We start from the raw sequence: 19,199 nt of genomic DNA, 5'->3' as shown, positions 1-19,199 counted from the left end.
CGCTTGGCCTTTCATCCTGCAGGAAGACTGCAAAAGTTGTTGGACTGCAGCTGCTTATGTGAAGGCTTGTGAATAATGAATGGTTAAGTCAGCAGACAAGGTTTCCTCCGTCTCAGTGTCCATAAGAGCAGCGCTGCTTGGTGTAACATGACCGACTGTGAGAGTGGGTAGACCGAGAAGCCTGTACTTGAGTCCGTCAGTTATCCTCTTCATCGCTTCTCGGCCTTTTGGCTAAGATCAAGTGTAGTATCTGTTCTTATCAGTTTAATATCTGATATGTCTCCTATCAGGAGACTTCATATTAAATTGCTTTTTTGAACAGGGAGATGGGATTCAGAGCTTGCTTTGCCCATTCCGCGCATCATCTTGTTATTGCAGTATTTCCAGGAGCGGTGCACCACCTCCGCTGGTCAACGAAAATGCTAATCTAGACAGAGAAAACGGGCTGTGGCAATACTCACGTGCGCACAAGTAGGTGTGGCGGAAGCAACCATGTCGTCAAATTGGGAAGCAGGCGACGTAGCCGACACACATCTACTCTGCTGTCCACCAACCCGGTGAGTCGAACCCGTTCCAGAGGCTTGACACTTGAGCTCATTCAGCTATTGCATGCTCCGCAGTTGTGCCTGTGACCTCCTCTAACGCCCTGTGCGAAGTACACACGCCGTTCTAATCCACTGAGAGAAACTGGCCCATCATGCTGGGCCAGGCATTCGCCAGTGTACGAATGGCACAGTCATTCAAGAGGGTGAGTGGAAAAAAGCAAGACCCCGTGTCCAGGCTGAGGAAGGCATACTTACCTGGCAGGGGTGACACCATGATCAAGAATGTGGTTCACCCAGGGCGAGGTGCAGCCATTGCACTGGCGGCTGCATTGACCATTGCGAATTCTCCAAATGTGGGAATCTCGACTGCATAATTTCTGATAGTGGGGAACTGCGTTCGTGCTCTTCCCTGGCTTGTATGTCAATAATTAAGAGCGATAGTCTTGAAACCAATTAACACAAATGAGCAAGACTTGACTATGGTCTTCTGGCTTTCTTCACAAGTCTGGCCGGGACCGCAGCAGGCGCTTGGCCTTTCATCCTGCAGGAAGACTGCAAAAGTTGTTGGACTGCAGCTGCTTATGTGAAGGCTTGTGAATAATGAATGGTTAAGTCAGCAGACAAGGTTTCCTCCGTCTCAGTGTCCATAAGAGCAACGCTGCTTGGTGTAACATAACCGACTGTGAGAGTGGGTAGACCGAGAAGCCTGTACTTGAGTCCGTCAGTTATCCTCTTCATCGCTTCTCGGCCTTTTGGCTAAGATCAAGTGTAGTATCTGTTCTTATCAGTTTAATATCTGATATGTCTCCTATCTGGAGACTTCATATTAAATTGCTTTTTTGAACAGGGAGATGGGATTCAGAGCTTACTTTGCCCATTCTGCGCATCATCCTGGTATTGCAGTATTTCCAGGAGCGGTGCACCACCTCCGCTGGTCAACGAAAATGCTAATCTAGACAGAGAAAACGGGCTGTGGCAATACTCACGTGCGCACAAGTAGGTGTGGCGGAAGCAACCATGTCGTCAAATTGTGAAGCAGGCGACGTTGCCGACACACATCTACTCTGCTGTCCACCAACCCGGTGAGTCGAACCCGTTCCAGAGGCTTGACACTTGAGCTCATTCAGCTATTGCATGCTCCGCAGTTGTGCCTGTGACCTCCTCTAACGCCCTGTGCGAAGTACACACGCCGTTCTAATCCACTGAGAGAAACTGGCCCATCATGCTGGGCCAGGCATTCGCCAGTGTACGAATGGCACAGTCATTCAAGAGGGTGAGTGGAAAAAAGCAAGACCCCGTGTCCAGGCTGAGGAAGGCATACTTACCTGGCAGGGGTGACACCATGATCAAGAATGTGGTTCACCCAGGGCGAGGTGCAGCCATTGCACTGGCGGCTGCATTGACCATTGCGAATTCTCCAAATGTGGGAATCTCGACTGCATAATTTCTGATAGTGGGGAACTGCGTTCGTGCTCTTCCCTGGCTTGTATGTCAATAATTAAGAGCGATAGTCTTGAAACCAATTAACACAAATGAGCAAGACTTGACTATGGTCTTCTGGCTTTCTTCACAAGTCTGGCCGGGACCGCAGCAGGCGCTTGGCCTTTCATCCTGCAGGAAGACTGCAAAAGTTGTTGGACTGCAGCTGCTTATGTGAAGGCTTGTGAATAATGAATGGTTAAGTCAGCAGACAAGGTTTCCTCCGTCTCAGTGTCCATAAGAGCAACGCTGCTTGGTGTAACATAACCGACTGTGAGAGTGGGTAGACCGAGAAGCCTGTACTTGAGTCCGTCAGTTATCCTCTTCATCGCTTCTCGGCCTTTTGGCTAAGATCAAGTGTAGTATCTGTTCTTATCAGTTTAATATCTGATATGTCTCCTATCTGGAGACTTCATATTAAATTGCTTTTTTGAACAGGGAGATGGGATTCAGAGCTTACTTTGCCCATTCTGCGCATCATCCTGGTATTGCAGTATTTCCAGGAGCGGTGCACCACCTCCGCTGGTCAACGAAAATGCTAATCTAGACAGAGAAAACGGGCTGTGGCAATACTCACGTGCGCACAAGTAGGTGTGGCGGAAGCAACCATGTCGTCAAATTGGGAAGCAGGCGACGTTGCCGACACACATCTACTCTGCTGTCCACCAACCCGGTGAGTCGAACCCGTTCCAGAGGCTTGACACTTGAGCTCATTCAGCTATTGCATGCTCCGCAGTTGTGCCTGTGACCTCCTCTAACGCCCTGTGCGAAGTACACACGCCGTTCTAATCCACTGAGAGAAACTGGCCCATCATGCTGGGCCAGGCATTCGCCAGTGTACGAATGGCACAGTCATTCAAGAGGGTGAGTGGAAAAAAGCAAGACCCCGTGTCCAGGCTGAGGAAGGCATACTTACCTGGCAGGGGTGACACCATGATCAAGAATGTGGTTCACCCAGGGCGAGGTGCAGCCATTGCACTGGCGCCTGCATTGACCATTGCGAATTCTCCAAATGTGGGAATCTCGACTGCATAATTTCTGATAGTGGGGAACTGCGTTCGTGCTCTTCCCTGGCTTGTATGTCAATAATTAAGAGCGATAGTCTTGAAACCAATTAACACAAATGAGCAAGACTTGACTATGGTCTTCTGGCTTTCTTCACAAGTCTGGCCGGGACCGCAGCAGGCGCTTGGCCTTTCATCCTGCAGGAAGACTGCAAAAGTTGTTGGACTGCAGCTGCTTATGTGAAGGCTTGTGAATAATGAATGGTTAAGTCAGCAGACAAGGTTTCCTCCGTCTCAGTGTCCATAAGAGCAGCGCTGCTTGGTGTAACATGACCGACTGTGAGAGTGGGTAGACCGAGAAGCCTGTACTTGAGTCCGTCAGTTATCCTCTTCATCGCTTCTCGGCCTTTTGGCTAAGATCAAGTGTAGTATCTGTTCTTATCAGTTTAATATCTGATATGTCTCCTATCAGGAGACTTCATATTAAATTGCTTTTTTGAACAGGGAGATGGGATTCAGAGCTTGCTTTGCCCATTCCGCGCATCATCTTGTTATTGCAGTATTTCCAGGAGCGGTGCACCACCTCCGCTGGTCAACGAAAATGCTAATCTAGACAGAGAAAACGGGCTGTGGCAATACTCACGTGCGCACAAGTAGGTGTGGCGGAAGCAACCATGTCGTCAAATTGGGAAGCAGGCGACGTAGCCGACACACATCTACTCTGCTGTCCACCAACCCGGTGAGTCGAACCCGTTCCAGAGGCTTGACACTTGAGCTCATTCAGCTATTGCATGCTCCGCAGTTGTGCCTGTGACCTCCTCTAACGCCCTGTGCGAAGTACACACGCCGTTCTAATCCACTGAGAGAAACTGGCCCATCATGCTGGGCCAGGCATTCGCCAGTGTACGAATGGCACAGTCATTCAAGAGGGTGAGTGGAAAAAAGCAAGACCCCGTGTCCAGGCTGAGGAAGGCATACTTACCTGGCAGGGGTGACACCATGATCAAGAATGTGGTTCACCCAGGGCGAGGTGCAGCCATTGCACTGGCGGCTGCATTGACCATTGCGAATTCTCCAAATGTGGGAATCTCGACTGCATAATTTCTGATAGTGGGGAACTGCGTTCGTGCTCTTCCCTGGCTTGTATGTCAATAATTAAGAGCGATAGTCTTGAAACCAATTAACACAAATGAGCAAGACTTGACTATGGTCTTCTGGCTTTCTTCACAAGTCTGGCCGGGACCGCAGCAGGCGCTTGGCCTTTCATCCTGCAGGAAGACTGCAAAAGTTGTTGGACTGCAGCTGCTTATGTGAAGGCTTGTGAATAATGAATGGTTAAGTCAGCAGACAAGGTTTCCTCCGTCTCAGTGTCCATAAGAGCAACGCTGCTTGGTGTAACATAACCGACTGTGAGAGTGGGTAGACCGAGAAGCCTGTACTTGAGTCCGTCAGTTATCCTCTTCATCGCTTCTCGGCCTTTTGGCTAAGATCAAGTGTAGTATCTGTTCTTATCAGTTTAATATCTGATATGTCTCCTATCTGGAGACTTCATATTAAATTGCTTTTTTGAACAGGGAGATGGGATTCAGAGCTTACTTTGCCCATTCTGCGCATCATCCTGGTATTGCAGTATTTCCAGGAGCGGTGCACCACCTCCGCTGGTCAACGAAAATGCTAATCTAGACAGAGAAAACGGGCTGTGGCAATACTCACGTGCGCACAAGTAGGTGTGGCGGAAGCAACCATGTCGTCAAATTGTGAAGCAGGCGACGTTGCCGACACACATCTACTCTGCTGTCCACCAACCCGGTGAGTCGAACCCGTTCCAGAGGCTTGACACTTGAGCTCATTCAGCTATTGCATGCTCCGCAGTTGTGCCTGTGACCTCCTCTAACGCCCTGTGCGAAGTACACACGCCGTTCTAATCCACTGAGAGAAACTGGCCCATCATGCTGGGCCAGGCATTCGCCAGTGTACGAATGGCACAGTCATTCAAGAGGGTGAGTGGAAAAAAGCAAGACCCCGTGTCCAGGCTGAGGAAGGCATACTTACCTGGCAGGGGTGACACCATGATCAAGAATGTGGTTCACCCAGGGCGAGGTGCAGCCATTGCACTGGCGGCTGCATTGACCATTGCGAATTCTCCAAATGTGGGAATCTCGACTGCATAATTTCTGATAGTGGGGAACTGCGTTCGTGCTCTTCCCTGGCTTGTATGTCAATAATTAAGAGCGATAGTCTTGAAACCAATTAACACAAATGAGCAAGACTTGACTATGGTCTTCTGGCTTTCTTCACAAGTCTGGCCGGGACCGCAGCAGGCGCTTGGCCTTTCATCCTGCAGGAAGACTGCAAAAGTTGTTGGACTGCAGCTGCTTATGTGAAGGCTTGTGAATAATGAATGGTTAAGTCAGCAGACAAGGTTTCCTCCGTCTCAGTGTCCATAAGAGCAGCGCTGCTTGGTGTAACATGACCGACTGTGAGAGTGGGTAGACCGAGAAGCCTGTACTTGAGTCCGTCAGTTATCCTCTTCATCGCTTCTCGGCCTTTTGGCTAAGATCAAGTGTAGTATCTGTTCTTATCAGTTTAATATCTGATATGTCTCCTATCAGGAGACTTCATATTAAATTGCTTTTTTGAACAGGGAGATGGGATTCAGAGCTTGCTTTGCCCATTCCGCGCATCATCTTGTTATTGCAGTATTTCCAGGAGCGGTGCACCACCTCCGCTGGTCAACGAAAATGCTAATCTAGACAGAGAAAACGGGCTGTGGCAATACTCACGTGCGCACAAGTAGGTGTGGCGGAAGCAACCATGTCGTCAAATTGGGAAGCAGGCGACGTAGCCGACACACATCTACTCTGCTGTCCACCAACCCGGTGAGTCGAACCCGTTCCAGAGGCTTGACACTTGAGCTCATTCAGCTATTGCATGCTCCGCAGTTGTGCCTGTGACCTCCTCTAACGCCCTGTGCGAAGTACACACGCCGTTCTAATCCACTGAGAGAAACTGGCCCATCATGCTGGGCCAGGCATTCGCCAGTGTACGAATGGCACAGTCATTCAAGAGGGTGAGTGGAAAAAAGCAAGACCCCGTGTCCAGGCTGAGGAAGGCATACTTACCTGGCAGGGGTGACACCATGATCAAGAATGTGGTTCACCCAGGGCGAGGTGCAGCCATTGCACTGGCGGCTGCATTGACCCTTGCGAATTCTCCAAATGTGGGAATCTCGACTGCATAATTTCTGATAGTGGGGAACTGCGTTCGCGCTCTTCCCTGGCTTGTATGTCAAAAATTAAGAGCGATAGTCTTGAAACCAATTAACACAAATGAGCAAGACTTGACTATGGTCTTCTGGCTTTCTTCACAAGTCTGGCCGGGACCGCAGCAGGCGCTTGGTCTTTCATCCTGCAGGAAGACTGCAAAAGTTGTTGGACTGCAGCTGCTTATGTGAAGGCTTGTGAATAATGAATGGTTAAGTCAGCAGACAAGGTTTCCTCCGTCTCAGTGTCCATAAGAGCAGCGCTGCTTGGTGTAACATGACCGACTGTGAGAGTGGGTAGACTGAGAAGCCTGTACTTGAGTCCGTCAGTTATCCTCTTCATCGCTTCTCGGCCTTTTGGCTAAGATCAAGTGTAGTATCTGTTCTTATCAGTTTAATATCTGATATGTCTCCTATCAGGAGACTTCATATTAAACTGCTTTTTTGAACAGGGAGATGGGATTCAGAGCTTGCTTTGCCCATTCCGCGCATCATCCTGGTATTGCAGTATATCCAGGAGCGGTGCACCACCTCCGCTGGTCAACGAAAATGCTAATCTAGACAGAGAAAACGGGCTGTGGCAATACTCACGTGCGCACAAGTAGGTGTGGCGGAAGCAACCATGTCGTCAAATTGGGAAGCAGGCGACGTTGCCGACACACATCTACTCTGCTGTCCACCAACCCGGTGAGTCGAACCCGTTCCAGAGGCTTGACACTTGAGCTCATTCAGCTATTGCATGCTCCGCAGTTGTGCCTGTGACCTCCTCTAACGCCCTGTGCGAAGTACACACGCCGTTCTAATCCACTGAGAGAAACTGGCCCATCATGCTGGGCCAGGCATTCGCCAGTGTACGAATAGCACAGTCATCCAAGAGGGTGAGTGGAAAAAAGCAAGACCCCGTGCCCAGGCTGAGGAAGGCATACTTACCTGGCAGGGGTGACACCATGATCAAGAATGTGGTTCACCCAGGGCGAGGTGCAGCCATTGCACTGGCGGCTGCATTGACCATTGCGAATTCTCCAAATGTGGGAATCTCGACTGCATAATTTCTGATAGTGGGGAACTGCGTTCGCGCTCTTCCCTGGCTTGTATGTCAATAATTAAGAGCGATAGTCTTGAAACCAATTAACACAAATGAGCAAGACTTGACTATGGTCTTCTGGCTTTCTTCACAAGTCTGGCCGGGACCGCAGCAGGCGCTTGGTCTTTCATCCTGCAGGAAGACTGCAAAAGTTGTTGGACTGCAGCTGCTTATGTGAAGGCTTGTGAATAATGAATGGTTAAGTCAGCAGACAAGGTTTCCTCCGTCTCAGTGTCCATAAGAGCAGCGCTGCTTGGTGTAACATGACCGACTGTGAGAGTTGGTAGACCGAGAAGCCTGTACTTGAGTCCGTCAGTTATCCTCTTCATCGCTTCTTGGCCTTTTGGCTAAGATCAAGTGTAGTATCTGTTCTTATCAGTTTAATATCTGATATGTCTCCTATCTGGAGACTTCATATTAAATTGCTTTTTTGAACAGGGAGATGGGATTCAGAGCTTACTTTGCCCATTCTGCGCATCATCCTGGTATTGCAGTATTTCCAGGAGCGGTGCACCACCTCCGCTGGTCAACGAAAATGCTAATCTAGACAGAGAAAACGGGCTGTGGCAATACTCACGTGCGCACAAGTAGGTGTGGCGGAAGCAACCATGTCGTCAAATTGGGAAGCAGGCGACGTTGCCGACACACATCTACTCTGCTGTCCACCAACCCGGTGAGTCGAACCCGTTCCAGAGGCTTGACACTTGAGCTCATTCAGCTATTGCATGCTCCGCAGTTGTGCCTGTGACCTCCTCTAACGCCCTGTGCGAAGTACACACGCCGTTCTAATCCACTGAGAGAAACTGGCCCATCATGCTGGGCCAGGCATTCGCCAGTGTACGAATGGCACAGTCATTCAAGAGGGTGAGTGGAAAAAAGCAAGACCCCGTGTCCAGGCTGAGGAAGGCATACTTACCTGGCAGGGGTGACACCATGATCAAGAATGTGGTTCACCCAGGGCGAGGTGCAGCCATTGCACTGGCGGCTGCATTGACCATTGCGAATTCTCCAAATGTGGGAATCTCGACTGCATAATTTCTGATAGTGGGGAACTGCGTTCGCGCTCTTCCCTGGCTTGTATGTCAATAATTAAGAGCGATAGTCTTGAAACCAATTAACACAAATGAGCAAGACTTGACTATGGTCTTCTGGCTTTCTTCACAAGTCTGGCCGGGACCGCAGCAGGCGCTTGGCCTTTCATCCTGCAGGAAGACTGCAAAAGTTGTTGGACTGCAGCTGCTTATGTGAAGGCTTGTGAATAATGAATGGTTAAGTCAGCAGACAAGGTTTCCTCCGTCTCAGTGTCCATAAGAGCAGCGCTGCTTGGTGTAACATGACTGACTGTGAGAGTGGGTAGACCGAGAAGCCTGTACTTGAGTCCGTCAGTTATCCTCTTCATCGCTTCTCAGCCTTTTGGCTAAGATCAAGTGTAGTATCTGTTCTTATCAGTTTAATATCTGATATGTCTCCTATTCTGGAGACTTCATATTAAATTGCTTTTTTGAACAGGGAGATGGGATTCAGAGCTTGCTTTGCCCATTCCGCGCATCATCTTGTTATTGCAGTATTTCCAGGAGCGGTGCACCACCTCCGCTGGTCAACGAAAATGCTAATCTAGACAGAGAAAACGGGCTGTGGCAATACTCACGTGCGCACAAGTAGGTGTGGCGGAAGCAACCATGTCGTCAAATTGGGAAGCAGGCGACGTAGCCGACACACATCTACTCTGCTGTCCACCAATCCGGTGAGTCGAACCCGTTCCAGAGGCTTGACACTTGAGCTCATTCAGCTATTGCATGCTCCGCAGTTGTGCCTGTGACCTCCTCTAATGCCCTGTGCGAAGTACACACGCCGTTCTAATCCACTGAGAGAAACTGGCCCATCATGCTGGGCCAGGCATTCGCCAGTGTACGAATAGCACAGTCATCCAAGAGGGTGAGTGGAAAAAAGCAAGACCCCGTGCCCAGGCTGAGGAAGGCATACTTACTTGGCAGGGGTGACACCATGATCAAGAATGTGGTTCACCCAGGGCGAGGTGCAGCCATTGCACTGGCGGCTGCATTGACCATTGCGAATTCTCCAAATGTGGGAATCTCGACTGCATAATTTCTGATAGTGGGGAACTGCGTTCGCGCTCTTCCCTGGCTTGTATGTCAATAATTAAGAGCGATAGTCTTGAAACCAATTAACACAAATGAGCAAGACTTGACTATGGTCTTCTGGCTTTCTTCACAAGTCTGGCCGGGACCGCAGCAGGCGCTTGGTCTTTCATCCTGCAGGAAGACTGCAAAAGTTGTTGGACTGCAGCTGCTTATGTGAAGGCTTGTGAATAATGAATGGTTAAGTCAGCAGACAAGGTTTCCTCCGTCTCAGTGTCCATAAGAGCAGCGCTGCTTGGTGTAACATGACCGACTGTGAGAGTTGGTAGACCGAGAAGCCTGTACTTGAGTCCGTCAGTTATCCTCTTCATCGCTTCTCGGCCTTTTGGCTAAGATCAAGTGTAGTATCTGTTCTTATCAGTTTAATATCTGATATGTCTCCTATCTGGAGACTTCATATTAAATTGCTTTTTTGAACAGGGAGATGGGATTCAGAGCTTACTTTGCCCATTCTGCGCATCATCCTGGTATTGCAGTATTTCCAGGAGCGGTGCACCACCTCCGCTGGTCAATGAAAATGCTAATCTAGACAGAGAAAACGGGCTGTGGCAATACTCACGTGCGCACAAGTAGGTGTGGCGGAAGCAACCATGTCGTCAAATTGGGAAGCAGGCGACGTTGCCGACACACATCTACTCTGCTGTCCACCAACCCGGTGAGTCGAACCCGTTCCAGAGGCTTGACACTTGAGCTCATTCAGCTATTGCATGCTCCGCAGTTGTGCCTGTGACCTCCTCTAACGCCCTGTGCGAAGTACACACGCCGTTCTAATCCACTGAGAGAAACTGGCCCATCATGCTGGGCCAGGCATTCGCCAGTGTACGAATGGCACAGTCATTCAAGAGGGTGAGTGGAAAAAAGCAAGACCCCCGTGTCCAGGCTGAGGAAGGCATACTTACCTGGCAGGGGTGACACCATGATCAAGAATGTGGTTCACCCAGGGCGAGGTGCAGCCATTGCACTGGCGGCTGCATTGACCATTGCGAATTCTCCAAATGTGGGAATCTCGACTGTATAATTTCTGATAGTGGGGAACTGCGTTCGCGCTCTTCCCTGGCTTGTATGTCAATAATTAAGAGCGATAGTCTTGAAACCAATTAACACAAATGAGCAAGACTTGACTATGGTCTTCTGGCTTTCTTCACAAGTCTGGCCGGGACCGCAGCAGGCGCTTGGCCTTTCATCCTGCAGGAAGACTGCAAAAGTTGTTGGACTGCAGCTGCTTATGTGAAGGCTTGTGAATAATGAATGGTTAAGTCAGCAGACAAGGTTTCCTCCGTCTCAGTGTCCATAAGAGCAGCGCTGCTTGGTGTAACATGACTGACTGTGAGAGTGGGTAGACCGAGAAGCCTGTACTTGAGTCCGTCAGTTATCCTCTTCATCGCTTCTCAGCCTTTTGGCTAAGATCAAGTGTAGTATCTGTTCTTATCAGTTTAATATCTGATATGTCTCCTATTCTGGAGACTTCATATTAAATTGCTTTTTTGAACAGGGAGATGGGATTCAGAGCTTGCTTTGCCCATTCCGCGCATCATCTTCTTATTGCAGTATTTCCAGGAGCGGTGCACCACCTCCGCTGGTCAACGAAAATGCTAATCTAGACAGAGAAAACGGGCTGTGGCAATACTCACGTGCGCACAAGTAGGTGTGGCGGAAGCAACCATGTCGTCAAATTGGGAAGCAGGCGACGTAGCCGACACACATCTACTCTGCTGTCCACCAATCCGGTGAGTCGAACCCGTTCCAGAGGCTTGACACTTGAGCTCATTCAGCTATTGCATGCTCCGCAGTTGTGCCTGTGACCTCCTCTAATGCCCTGTGCGAAGTACACACGCCGTTCTAATCCACTGAGAGAAACTGGCCCATCATGCTGGGCCAGGCATTCGCCAGTGTACGAATAGCACAGTCATCCAAGAGGGTGAGTGGAAAAAAGCAAGACCCCGTGCCCAGGCTGAGGAAGGCATACTTACTTGGCAGGGGTGACACCATGATCAAGAATGTGGTTCACCCAGGGCGAGGTGCAGCCATTGCACTGGCGGCTGCATTGACCATTGCGAATTCTCCAAATGTGGGAATCTCGACTGCATAATTTCTGATAGTGGGGAACTGCGTTCGCGCTCTTCCCTGGCTTGTATGTCAATAATTAAGAGCGATAGTCTTGAAACCAATTAACACAAATGAGCAAGACTTGACTATGGTCTTCTGGCTTTCTTCACAAGTCTGGCCGGGACCGCAGCAGGCGCTTGGTCTTTCATCCTGCAGGAAGACTGCAAAAGTTGTTGGACTGCAGCTGCTTATGTGAAGGCTTGTGAATAATGAATGGTTAAGTCAGCAGACAAGGTTTCCTCCGTCTCAGTGTCCATAAGAGCAGCGCTGCTTGGTGTAACATGACCGACTGTGAGAGTTGGTAGACCGAGAAGCCTGTACTTGAGTCCGTCAGTTATCCTCTTCATCGCTTCTCGGCCTTTTGGCTAAGATCAAGTGTAGTATCTGTTCTTATCAGTTTAATATCTGATATGTCTCCTATCTGGAGACTTCATATTAAATTGCTTTTTTGAACAGGGAGATGGGATTCAGAGCTTACTTTGCCCATTCTGCGCATCATCCTGGTATTGCAGTATTTCCAGGAGCGGTGCACCACCTCCGCTGGTCAATGAAAATGCTAATCTAGACAGAGAAAACGGGCTGTGGCAATACTCACGTGCGCACAAGTAGGTGTGGCGGAAGCAACCATGTCGTCAAATTGGGAAGCAGGCGACGTTGCCGACACACATCTACTCTGCTGTCCACCAACCCGGTGAGTCGAACCCGTTCCAGAGGCTTGACACTTGAGCTCATTCAGCTATTGCATGCTCCGCAGTTGTGCCTGTGACCTCCTCTAACGCCCTGTGCGAAGTACACACGCCGTTCTAATCCACTGAGAGAAACTGGCCCATCATGCTGGGCCAGGCATTCGCCAGTGTACGAATGGCACAGTCATTCAAGAGGGTGAGTGGAAAAAAGCAAGACCCCGTGTCCAGGCTGAGGAAGGCATACTTACCTGGCAGGGGTGACACCATGATCAAGAATGTGGTTCACCCAGGGCGAGGTGCAGCCATTGCACTGGCGGCTGCATTGACCCTTGCGAATTCTCCAAATGTGGGAATCTCGACTGCATAATTTCTGATAGTGGGGAACTGCGTTCGCGCTCTTCCCTGGCTTGTATGTCAAAAATTAAGAGCGATAGTCTTGAAACCAATTAACACAAATGAGCAAGACTTGACTATGGTCTTCTGGCTTTCTTCACAAGTCTGGCCGGGACCGCAGCAGGCGCTTGGTCTTTCATCCTGCAGGAAGACTGCAAAAGTTGTTGGACTGCAGCTGCTTATGTGAAGGCTTGTGAATAATGAATGGTTAAGTCAGCAGACAAGGTTTCCTCCGTCTCAGTGTCCATAAGAGCAGCGCTGCTTGGTGTAACATGACCGACTGTGAGAGTTGGTAGACCGAGAAGCCTGTACTTGAGTCCGTCAGTTATCCTCTTCATCGCTTCTCGGCCTTTTGGCTAAGATCAAGTGTAGTATCTGTTCTTATCAGTTTAATATCTGATATGTCTCCTATCTGGAGACTTCATATTAAATTGCTTTTTTGAACAGGGAGATGGGATTCAGAGCTTGCTTTGCCCATTCCGCGCATCATCTTGTTATTGCAGTATTTCCAGGAGCGATGCACCACCTCCGCTGGTCAACGAAAATGCTAATCTAGACAGAGAAAACGGGCTGTGGCAATACTCACGTGCGCACAAGTAGGTGTGGCGGAAGCAACCATGTCGTCAAATTGGGAAGCAGGCGACGTAGCCGACACACATCTACTCTGCTGTCCACCAACCCGGTGAGTCGAACCCGTTCCAGAGGCTTGACACTTGAGCTCATTCAGCTATTGCATGCTCCGCAGTTGTGCCTGTGACCTCCTCTAATGCCCTGTGCGAAGTACACACGCCGTTCTAATCCACTGAGAGAAACTGGCCCATCATGCTGGGCCAGGCATTCGCCAGTGTACGAATAGCACAGTCATCCAAGAGGGTGAGTGGAAAAAAGCAAGACCCCGTGCCCAGGCTGAGGAAGGCATACTTACCTGGCAGGGGTGACACCATGATCAAGAATGTGGTTCACCCAGGGCGAGGTGCAGCCATTGCACTGGCGGCTGCATTGACCATTGCGAATTCTCCAAATGTGGGAATCTCGACTGCATAATTTCTGATAGTGGGGAACTGCGTTCGCGCTCTTCCCTGGCTTGTATGTCAATAATTAAGAGTGATAGTCTTGAAACCAATTAACACAAATGAGCAAGACTTGACTATGGTCTTCTGGCTTTCTTCACAAGTCTGGCCGGGACCGCAGCAGGTGCTTGGTCTTTCATCCTGCAGGAAGACTGCAAAAGTTGTTGGACTGCAGCTGCTTATGTGAAGGCTTGTGAATAATGAATGGTTAAGTCAGCAGACAAGGTTTCCTCCGTCTCAGTGTCCATAAGAGCAGCGCTGCTTGGTGTAACATGACTGACTGTGAGAGTGGGTAGACCGAGAAGCCTGTACTTGAGTCCGTCAGTTATCCTCTTCATCGCTTCTCAGCCTTTTGGCTAAGATCAAGTGTAGTATCTGTTCTTATCAGTTTAATATCTGATATGTCTCCTATCTGGAGACTTCATATTAAATTGCTTTTTTGAACAGGGAGATGGGATTCAGAGCTTGCTTAACCCATTCCGCGCATCATCTTGTTATTGCAGTATTTCCAGGAGCGGTGCACCACCTCCGCTGGTCAACGAAAATGCTAATCTAGACAGAGAAAACGGGCTGTGGCAATACTCACGTGCGCACAAGTAGGTGTGGCGGAAGCAACCATGTCGTCAAATTGGGAAGCAGGCGACGTAGCCGACACACATCTACTCTGCTGTCCACCAACCCGGTGAGTCGAACCCGTTCCAGAGGCTTGACACTTGAGCTCATTCAGCTATTGCATGCTCCGCAGTTGTGCCTGTGACCTCCTCTAACGCCCTGTGCGAAGTACACACGCCGTTCTAATCCACTGAGAGAAACTGGCCCATCATGCTGGGCCAGGCATTCGCCAGTGTACGACTGGCACAGTCATTCAAGAGGGTGAGTGGAAAAAAGCAAGACCCCGTGTCCAGGCTGAGGAAGGCATACTTACCTGGCAGGGGTGACACCATGATCAAGAATGTGGTTCACCCAGGGCGAGGTGCAGCCATTGCACTGGCGGCTGCATTGACCCTTGCGAATTCTCCAAATGTGGGAATCTCGACTGCATAATTTCTGATAGTGGGGAACTGCGTTCGCGCTCTTCCCTGGCTTGTATGTAAAAAATTAAGAGCGATAGTCTTGAAACCAATTAACACAAATTAGCAAGACTTGACTATGGTCTTCTGGCTTTCTTCACAAGTCTGGCCGGGACCGCAGCAGGCGCTTGGTCTTTCATCCTGCAGGAAGACTGCAAAAGTTGTTGGACTGCAGCTGCTTATGTGAAGGCTTGTGAATAATGAATGGTTAAGTCAGCAGACAAGGTTTCCTCCGTCTCAGTGTCCATAAGAGCAGCGCTGCTTGGTGTAACATGACCGACTGTGAGAGTGGGTAGACTGAGAAGCCTGTACTTGAGTCCGTCAGTTATCCTCTTCATCGCTTCTCGGCCTTTTGGCTAAGATCAAGTGTAGTATCTGTTCTTATCAGTTTAATATCTGATATGTCTCCTATCAGGAGACTTCATATTAAATTGCTTTTTTGAACAGGGAGATGGGATTCAGAGCTTGCTTTGCCCATTCTGCGCATCATCCTGGTATTGCAGTATATCCAGGAGCGGTGCACCACCTCCGCTGGTCAACAAAAATGCTAATCTAGACAGAGAAAACGGGCCGTGGCAATACTCACGTGCGCACAAGTAGGTGTGGCGGAAGCAACCATGTCGTCAAATTGGGAAGCAGGCGACGTAGCCGACACACATCTACTCTGCTGTCCACCAACCCGGTGAGTCGAACCCGTTCCAGAGGCTTGACACTTGAGCTCATTCAGCTATTGCATGCTCCGCAGTTGTGCCTGTGACCTCCTCTAACGCCCTGTGCGAAGTACACACGCCGTTCTAATCCACTGAGAGAAACTGGCCCATCATGCTGGGCCAGGCATTCGCCAGTGTACGACTGGCACAGTCATTCAAGAGGGTGAGTGGAAAAAAGCAAGACCCCGTGTCCAGGCTGAGGAAGGCATACTTACCTGGCAGGGGTGACACCATGATCAAGAATGTGGTTCACCCAGGGCGAGGTGCAGCCATTGCACTGGCGGCTGCATTGACCCTTGCGAATTCTCCAAATGTGGGAATCTCGACTGCATAATTTCTGATAGTGGGGAACTGCGTTCGCGCTCTTCCCTGGCTTGTATGTAAAAAATTAAGAGCGATAGTCTTGAAACCAATTAACACAAATTAGCAAGACTTGACTATGGTCTTCTGGCTTTCTTCACAAGTCTGGCCGGGACCGCAGCAGGCGCTTGGTCTTTCATCCTGCAGGAAGACTGCAAAAGTTGTTGGACTGCAGCTGCTTATGTGAAGGCTTGTGAATAATGAATGGTTAAGTCAGCAGACAAGGTTTCCTCCGTCTCAGTGTCCATAAGAGCAGCGCTGCTTGGTGTAACATGACCGACTGTGAGAGTGGGTAGACTGAGAAGCCTGTACTTGAGTCCGTCAGTTATCCTCTTCATCGCTTCTCGGCCTTTTGGCTAAGATCAAGTGTAGTATCTGTTCTTATCAGTTTAATATCTGATATGTCTCCTATCAGGAGACTTCATATTAAATTGCTTTTTTGAACAGGGAGATGGGATTCAGAGCTTGCTTTGCCCATTCTGCGCATCATCCTGGTATTGCAGTATATCCAGGAGCGGTGCACCACCTCCGCTGGTCAACAAAAATGCTAATCTAGACAGAGAAAACGGGCTGTGGCAATACTCACGTGCGCACAAGTAGGTGTGGCGGAAGCAACCATGTCGTCAAATTGGGAAGCAGGCGACGTAGCCGACACACATCTACTCTGCTGTCCACCAATCCGGTGAGTCGAACCCGTTCCAGAGGCTTGACACTTGAGCTCATTCAGCTATTGCATGCTCCGCAGTTGTGCCTGTGACCTCCTCTAATGCCCTGTGCGAAGTACACACGCCGTTCTAATCCACTGAGAGAAACTGGCCCATCATGCTGGGCCAGGCATTCGCCAGTGTACGAATAGCACAGTCATCCAAGAGGGTGAGTGGAAAAAAGCAAGACCCCGTGCCCAGGCTGAGGAAGGCATACTTACCTGGCAGGGGTGACACCATGATCAAGAATGTGGTTCACCCAGGGCGAGGTGCAGCCATTGCACTGGCGGCTGCATTGACCATTGCGAATTCTCCAAATGTGGGAATCTCGACTGCATAATTTCTGATAGTGGGGAACTGCGTTCGCGCTCTTCCCTGGCTTGTATGTCAATAATTAAGAGCGATAGTCTTGAAACCAATTAACACAAATGAGCAAGACTTGACTATGGTCTTCTGGCTTTCTTCACAAGTCTGGCCGGGACCGCAGCAGGCGCTTGGTCTTTCATCCTGCAGGAAGACTGCAAAAGTTGTTGGACTGCAGCTGCTTATGTGAAGGCTTGTGAATAATGAATGGTTAAGTCAGCAGACAAGGTTTCCTCCGTCTCAGTGTCCATAAGAGCAGCGCTGCTTGGTGTAACATGACCGACTGTGAGAGTTGGTAGACCGAGAAGCCTGTACTTGAGTCCGTCAGTTATCCTCTTCATCGCTTCTCGGCCTTTTGGCTAAGATCAAGTGTAGTATCTGTTCTTATCAGTTTAATATCTGATATGTCTCCTATCTGGAGACTTCATATTAAATTGCTTTTTTGAACAGGGAGATGGGATTCAGAGCTTGCTTTGCCCATTCCGCGCATCATCCTGGTATTGCAGTATTTCCAGGAGCGGTGCACCACCTCCGCTGGTCAACGAAAATGCTAATCTAGACAGAGAAAACGGGCTGTGGCAATACTCACGTGCGCACAAGTAGGTGTGGCGGAAGCAACCATGTCGTCAAATTGGGAAGCAGGCGACGTAGCCGACACACATCTACTCTGCTGTCCACCAATCCGGTGAGTCGAACCCGTTCCAGAGGCTTGACACTTGAGCTCATTCAGCTATTGCATGCTCCGCAGTTGTGCCTGTGACCTCCTCTAATGCCCTGTGCGAAGTACACACGCCGTTCTAATCCACTGAGAGAAACTGGCCCATCATGCTGGGCCAGGCATTCGCCAGTGTACGAATAGCACAGTCATCCAAGAGGGTGAGTGGAAAAAAGCAAGACCCCGTGCCCAGGCTGAGGAAGGCATACTTACCTGGCAGGGGTGACACCATGATCAAGAATGTGGTTCACCCAGGGCGAGGTGCAGCCATTGCACTGGCGGCTGCATTGACCATTGCGAATTCTCCAAATGTGGGAATCTCGACTGCATAATTTCTGATAGTGGGGAACTGCGTTCGCGCTCTTCCCTGGCTTGTATGTCAATAATTAAGAGCGATAGTCTTGAAACCAATTAACACAAATGAGCAAGACTTGACTATGGTCTTCTGGCTTTCTTCACAAGTCTGGCCGGGACCGCAGCAGGCGCTTGGTCTTTCATCCTGCAGGAAGACTGCAAAAGTTGTTGGACTGCAGCTGCTTATGTGAAGGCTTGTGAATAATGAATGGTTAAGTCAGCAGACAAGGTTTCCTCCGTCTCAGTGTCCATAAGAGCAGCGCTGCTTGGTGTAACATGACCGACTGTGAGAGTTGGTAGACCGAGAAGCCTGTACTTGAGTCCGTCAGTTATCCTCTTCATCGCTTCTCGGCCTTTTGGCTAAGATCAAGTGTAGTATCTGTTCTTATCAGTTTAATATCTGATATGTCTCCTATCTGGAGACTTCATATTAAATTGCTTTTTTGAACAGGGAGATGGGATTCAGAGCTTACTTTGCCCATTCTGCGCATCATCCTGGTATTGCAGTATTTCCAGGAGCGGTGCACCACCTCCGCTGGTCAACGAAAATGCTAATCTAGACAGAGAAAACGGGCTGTGGCAATACTCACGTGCGCACAAGTAGGTGTGGCGGAAGCAACCATGTCGTCAAATTGGGAAGCAGGCGACGTAGCCGACACACATCTACTCTGCTGTCCACCAACCCGGTGAGTCGAACCCGTTCCAGAGGCTTGACACTTGAGCTCATTCAGCTATTGCATGCTCCGCAGTTGTGCCTATGACCTCCTCTAACGCCCTGTGCGAAGTACACACGCCGTTCTAATCCACTGAGAGAAACTGGCCCATCATGCTGGGCCAGGCATTCGCCAGTGTACGAATGGCACAGTCATTCAAGAGGGTGAGTGGAAAAAAGCAAGACCCCGTGTCCAGGCTGAGGAAGGCATACTTACCTGGCAGGGGTGACACCATGATCAAGAATGTGGTTCACCCAGGGCGAGGTGCAGCCATTGCACTGGCGGCTGCATTGACCCTTGCGAATTCTCCAAATGTGGGAATCTCGACTGCATAATTTCTGATAGTGGGGAACTGCGTTCGCGCTCTTCCCTGGCTTGTATGTCAAAAATTAAGAGCGATAGTCTTGAAACCAATTAACACA

The 19,199-nt window shown here is 49.7% G+C and overlaps 36 non-coding genes across 36 annotated transcripts; all 36 read left to right on the top strand.

Annotated features, from left to right (window-relative positions):
• The first annotated feature begins 211 nt into the window (after nt 1–211).
• Nucleotides 212–403, top strand: LOC147174603 (U2 spliceosomal RNA). Its single transcript, XR_015095142.1, has one exon. It is a non-coding gene; the product is annotated as a U2 spliceosomal RNA (small nuclear RNA).
• Nucleotides 404–792: 389 nt separating this feature from the next.
• On the top strand, nt 793–957 carry LOC147174602 (U1 spliceosomal RNA). Its single transcript, XR_015095043.1, has one exon. It is a non-coding gene; the product is annotated as a U1 spliceosomal RNA (small nuclear RNA).
• Nucleotides 958–1,281: 324 nt separating this feature from the next.
• LOC147174601 (U2 spliceosomal RNA) lies at nt 1,282–1,473 on the top strand. The gene has a single exon (XR_015095161.1). It is a non-coding gene; the product is annotated as a U2 spliceosomal RNA (small nuclear RNA).
• A 389-nt stretch (nt 1,474–1,862) lies between these two features.
• LOC147174600 (U1 spliceosomal RNA) lies at nt 1,863–2,027 on the top strand. Its single transcript, XR_015095042.1, has one exon. It is a non-coding gene; the product is annotated as a U1 spliceosomal RNA (small nuclear RNA).
• Nucleotides 2,028–2,351: 324 nt separating this feature from the next.
• Nucleotides 2,352–2,543, top strand: LOC147174599 (U2 spliceosomal RNA). The gene has a single exon (XR_015095160.1). It is a non-coding gene; the product is annotated as a U2 spliceosomal RNA (small nuclear RNA).
• A 389-nt stretch (nt 2,544–2,932) lies between these two features.
• Nucleotides 2,933–3,097, top strand: LOC147174598 (U1 spliceosomal RNA). Its single transcript, XR_015095065.1, has one exon. It is a non-coding gene; the product is annotated as a U1 spliceosomal RNA (small nuclear RNA).
• Nucleotides 3,098–3,421: 324 nt separating this feature from the next.
• LOC147174597 (U2 spliceosomal RNA) lies at nt 3,422–3,613 on the top strand. The gene has a single exon (XR_015095141.1). It is a non-coding gene; the product is annotated as a U2 spliceosomal RNA (small nuclear RNA).
• A 389-nt stretch (nt 3,614–4,002) lies between these two features.
• Nucleotides 4,003–4,167, top strand: LOC147174596 (U1 spliceosomal RNA). Its single transcript, XR_015095041.1, has one exon. It is a non-coding gene; the product is annotated as a U1 spliceosomal RNA (small nuclear RNA).
• Nucleotides 4,168–4,491: 324 nt separating this feature from the next.
• LOC147174595 (U2 spliceosomal RNA) lies at nt 4,492–4,683 on the top strand. Its single transcript, XR_015095159.1, has one exon. It is a non-coding gene; the product is annotated as a U2 spliceosomal RNA (small nuclear RNA).
• A 389-nt stretch (nt 4,684–5,072) lies between these two features.
• LOC147174594 (U1 spliceosomal RNA) lies at nt 5,073–5,237 on the top strand. Its single transcript, XR_015095040.1, has one exon. It is a non-coding gene; the product is annotated as a U1 spliceosomal RNA (small nuclear RNA).
• Nucleotides 5,238–5,561: 324 nt separating this feature from the next.
• Nucleotides 5,562–5,753, top strand: LOC147174593 (U2 spliceosomal RNA). Its single transcript, XR_015095140.1, has one exon. It is a non-coding gene; the product is annotated as a U2 spliceosomal RNA (small nuclear RNA).
• A 389-nt stretch (nt 5,754–6,142) lies between these two features.
• On the top strand, nt 6,143–6,307 carry LOC147174592 (U1 spliceosomal RNA). The gene has a single exon (XR_015095103.1). It is a non-coding gene; the product is annotated as a U1 spliceosomal RNA (small nuclear RNA).
• Nucleotides 6,308–6,631: 324 nt separating this feature from the next.
• On the top strand, nt 6,632–6,823 carry LOC147174591 (U2 spliceosomal RNA). Its single transcript, XR_015095107.1, has one exon. It is a non-coding gene; the product is annotated as a U2 spliceosomal RNA (small nuclear RNA).
• Nucleotides 6,824–7,212: 389 nt separating this feature from the next.
• LOC147174590 (U1 spliceosomal RNA) lies at nt 7,213–7,377 on the top strand. The gene has a single exon (XR_015094977.1). It is a non-coding gene; the product is annotated as a U1 spliceosomal RNA (small nuclear RNA).
• A 324-nt stretch (nt 7,378–7,701) lies between these two features.
• Nucleotides 7,702–7,893, top strand: LOC147174589 (U2 spliceosomal RNA). Its single transcript, XR_015095193.1, has one exon. It is a non-coding gene; the product is annotated as a U2 spliceosomal RNA (small nuclear RNA).
• A 389-nt stretch (nt 7,894–8,282) lies between these two features.
• LOC147174588 (U1 spliceosomal RNA) lies at nt 8,283–8,447 on the top strand. Its single transcript, XR_015094976.1, has one exon. It is a non-coding gene; the product is annotated as a U1 spliceosomal RNA (small nuclear RNA).
• A 324-nt stretch (nt 8,448–8,771) lies between these two features.
• Nucleotides 8,772–8,964, top strand: LOC147174587 (U2 spliceosomal RNA). Its single transcript, XR_015095211.1, has one exon. It is a non-coding gene; the product is annotated as a U2 spliceosomal RNA (small nuclear RNA).
• Nucleotides 8,965–9,353: 389 nt separating this feature from the next.
• Nucleotides 9,354–9,518, top strand: LOC147174586 (U1 spliceosomal RNA). The gene has a single exon (XR_015095029.1). It is a non-coding gene; the product is annotated as a U1 spliceosomal RNA (small nuclear RNA).
• Nucleotides 9,519–9,842: 324 nt separating this feature from the next.
• LOC147174585 (U2 spliceosomal RNA) lies at nt 9,843–10,034 on the top strand. Its single transcript, XR_015095157.1, has one exon. It is a non-coding gene; the product is annotated as a U2 spliceosomal RNA (small nuclear RNA).
• A 390-nt stretch (nt 10,035–10,424) lies between these two features.
• On the top strand, nt 10,425–10,589 carry LOC147174584 (U1 spliceosomal RNA). The gene has a single exon (XR_015095030.1). It is a non-coding gene; the product is annotated as a U1 spliceosomal RNA (small nuclear RNA).
• Nucleotides 10,590–10,913: 324 nt separating this feature from the next.
• Nucleotides 10,914–11,106, top strand: LOC147174583 (U2 spliceosomal RNA). The gene has a single exon (XR_015095215.1). It is a non-coding gene; the product is annotated as a U2 spliceosomal RNA (small nuclear RNA).
• A 389-nt stretch (nt 11,107–11,495) lies between these two features.
• On the top strand, nt 11,496–11,660 carry LOC147174582 (U1 spliceosomal RNA). The gene has a single exon (XR_015095028.1). It is a non-coding gene; the product is annotated as a U1 spliceosomal RNA (small nuclear RNA).
• A 324-nt stretch (nt 11,661–11,984) lies between these two features.
• On the top strand, nt 11,985–12,176 carry LOC147174581 (U2 spliceosomal RNA). The gene has a single exon (XR_015095156.1). It is a non-coding gene; the product is annotated as a U2 spliceosomal RNA (small nuclear RNA).
• Nucleotides 12,177–12,565: 389 nt separating this feature from the next.
• LOC147174580 (U1 spliceosomal RNA) lies at nt 12,566–12,730 on the top strand. The gene has a single exon (XR_015095092.1). It is a non-coding gene; the product is annotated as a U1 spliceosomal RNA (small nuclear RNA).
• Nucleotides 12,731–13,054: 324 nt separating this feature from the next.
• LOC147174579 (U2 spliceosomal RNA) lies at nt 13,055–13,246 on the top strand. The gene has a single exon (XR_015095151.1). It is a non-coding gene; the product is annotated as a U2 spliceosomal RNA (small nuclear RNA).
• Nucleotides 13,247–13,635: 389 nt separating this feature from the next.
• LOC147174578 (U1 spliceosomal RNA) lies at nt 13,636–13,800 on the top strand. Its single transcript, XR_015094975.1, has one exon. It is a non-coding gene; the product is annotated as a U1 spliceosomal RNA (small nuclear RNA).
• Nucleotides 13,801–14,124: 324 nt separating this feature from the next.
• LOC147174577 (U2 spliceosomal RNA) lies at nt 14,125–14,316 on the top strand. Its single transcript, XR_015095201.1, has one exon. It is a non-coding gene; the product is annotated as a U2 spliceosomal RNA (small nuclear RNA).
• Nucleotides 14,317–14,705: 389 nt separating this feature from the next.
• On the top strand, nt 14,706–14,870 carry LOC147174576 (U1 spliceosomal RNA). The gene has a single exon (XR_015095081.1). It is a non-coding gene; the product is annotated as a U1 spliceosomal RNA (small nuclear RNA).
• A 324-nt stretch (nt 14,871–15,194) lies between these two features.
• LOC147174575 (U2 spliceosomal RNA) lies at nt 15,195–15,386 on the top strand. The gene has a single exon (XR_015095132.1). It is a non-coding gene; the product is annotated as a U2 spliceosomal RNA (small nuclear RNA).
• Nucleotides 15,387–15,775: 389 nt separating this feature from the next.
• Nucleotides 15,776–15,940, top strand: LOC147174574 (U1 spliceosomal RNA). The gene has a single exon (XR_015095072.1). It is a non-coding gene; the product is annotated as a U1 spliceosomal RNA (small nuclear RNA).
• A 324-nt stretch (nt 15,941–16,264) lies between these two features.
• Nucleotides 16,265–16,456, top strand: LOC147174573 (U2 spliceosomal RNA). The gene has a single exon (XR_015095131.1). It is a non-coding gene; the product is annotated as a U2 spliceosomal RNA (small nuclear RNA).
• A 389-nt stretch (nt 16,457–16,845) lies between these two features.
• LOC147174572 (U1 spliceosomal RNA) lies at nt 16,846–17,010 on the top strand. The gene has a single exon (XR_015094974.1). It is a non-coding gene; the product is annotated as a U1 spliceosomal RNA (small nuclear RNA).
• A 324-nt stretch (nt 17,011–17,334) lies between these two features.
• Nucleotides 17,335–17,526, top strand: LOC147174571 (U2 spliceosomal RNA). The gene has a single exon (XR_015095109.1). It is a non-coding gene; the product is annotated as a U2 spliceosomal RNA (small nuclear RNA).
• Nucleotides 17,527–17,915: 389 nt separating this feature from the next.
• On the top strand, nt 17,916–18,080 carry LOC147174570 (U1 spliceosomal RNA). Its single transcript, XR_015094973.1, has one exon. It is a non-coding gene; the product is annotated as a U1 spliceosomal RNA (small nuclear RNA).
• Nucleotides 18,081–18,404: 324 nt separating this feature from the next.
• Nucleotides 18,405–18,596, top strand: LOC147174569 (U2 spliceosomal RNA). The gene has a single exon (XR_015095155.1). It is a non-coding gene; the product is annotated as a U2 spliceosomal RNA (small nuclear RNA).
• A 389-nt stretch (nt 18,597–18,985) lies between these two features.
• LOC147174568 (U1 spliceosomal RNA) lies at nt 18,986–19,150 on the top strand. The gene has a single exon (XR_015095061.1). It is a non-coding gene; the product is annotated as a U1 spliceosomal RNA (small nuclear RNA).
• Nucleotides 19,151–19,199: the final 49 nt, after the last annotated feature.

The sequence above is a fragment of the Leptonotus elevatus genome, chromosome 5, assembly GCF_054856555.1.
Source record: "Leptonotus elevatus isolate MCC_2025b chromosome 5, RoL_Lele_1.0, whole genome shotgun sequence".
NCBI classification, from domain to species: Eukaryota; Metazoa; Chordata; class Actinopteri; order Syngnathiformes; family Syngnathidae; genus Leptonotus; species Leptonotus elevatus.
Note: the sequence above shows the minus strand (reverse complement) of the source record. Positions and strands in the feature narration are given on the sequence as shown.